The sequence below is a fragment of the Myotis davidii genome, unplaced genomic scaffold, assembly GCF_000327345.1.
Source record: "Myotis davidii unplaced genomic scaffold, ASM32734v1 scaffold1314, whole genome shotgun sequence".
NCBI lineage: Eukaryota > Metazoa > Chordata > Mammalia > Chiroptera > Vespertilionidae > Myotis > Myotis davidii.
Genome location: NW_006285250.1, coordinates 998003 through 999315, shown reverse-complemented (window position 1 = coordinate 999315; position 1313 = coordinate 998003). Strand labels below are relative to the sequence as shown.

The following is a 1313-nucleotide window of genomic DNA, read 5'->3' as shown; positions in this document are numbered from 1 at the left end:
CACTGTGGAGGTGCCTGAGCAGCCTCTAGCTGCAGAGGTGCAACCCTCAGGCAGGTCCTGGCTGCACGCAGGCTCGGGCTGCCCACACCCAAGGTGGCCGGCAGGAGGGCCCTGGCTGAGCCGGAGCGGCCACCTCCACTGCAGGTTTTTACCACTGTGGCTGTGGGAAGCCGAGATATTCCCATTAACTATCTGCTTTGCGGGGCCCGCACCCCCAGGCCTTTGAAGGAAGCAATTTCCTAAAGCTAACAGGGTGGGGAGGCGTGGTCCTGAGCAGCATCTACCAGCCATGAAGGGGTCTCTACCCAGGAAACCAACTGGTGCAGAGGTGGTGGCACCTGGATCTGCTTTCAGAGGGGCCCTGAGCTTGAGCTTGAGCTGATGCCGAAGGACACTGGCTCCAACCTCCTGAGATCCAGCAGGTGTTTGAGCCACGGCAGGATGGGATGCATGTGTTCCTCCCCACCCACCTGCTCTGCGCTGGGAAGGGAGAAGGCGTTCCTGTGCGGAAGCTGTCTTGGTGCGGCAGGTGGAGGCTGACGCACACACCTGGCCCCACCCGCGTGGGGAGGTCCCCATCCCCAAGCACCAGAGCACAGGGTCTGTCAGCACCGCACCCAGGAGGGCCTCTGGGATCCAGCACCACCTCACTGCTCCAAACTCACCCCCCAGCACGAAGTTCCCAGCAGCTCTGCGCTGGCCTCACTATGTCAGGATTACCCTCCCACCCAGGTTGCAGAGAGGGGCACTGAGAAGCCAAGGGTGGCCCCTGCCGTGGCTCCTACAGAAAAGCTAACGGAATGCTGGGTGCTACCTGGGAAACCCATCATGGAGCAGCCACTGAATTAATTGCCTGGGGATGGGGAACACAGGGTCCTCCTTGTCAGTGACCATTTTCTCTCCCACGGCTTCTGTAACAGGCCCCTTCACGTCATCCATCCATGGGATCTTCCTTCCAACAGAGTCACCCGCATGTGGACTCAAATGTCCAATCTGACTCTAGGGACCAGTGCCCCAGGACACATGTGGAGACACTCACTCACCCACTCCCAACTCTTACATTTCCTTCCTTCCTTCCTTCCTTCCTTCCTTCCTTTCCTTTCCCTTCCTCCCTCCCTCCCTCTCTCCCTTTCCTTTCCCTTCCTCCCCAATAAAACATATCCTCAGGTGAGTGGGGGGGCGGATTGTAGTCCTCGTGACTGACCCACCTTTCCAAGCCTCACTGGGTCCTGATGTCCCTCCCACCTTCTCTACTAAGGGCAGCTTATTGGTTCCCTCTAGCAGTTTGACAATGACCATATACTTATTAACTT

General features: G+C 58.3%; 1 protein-coding gene across 1 annotated transcript in view; it reads right to left on the bottom strand.

The window, feature by feature from the left end:
- Positions 1–1313, bottom strand: part of PLXNA4 (plexin A4) — a 358299-nt gene that overhangs the window by 30045 nt on the left and 326941 nt on the right. The gene's annotated exons all lie outside the window — the stretch shown is intronic.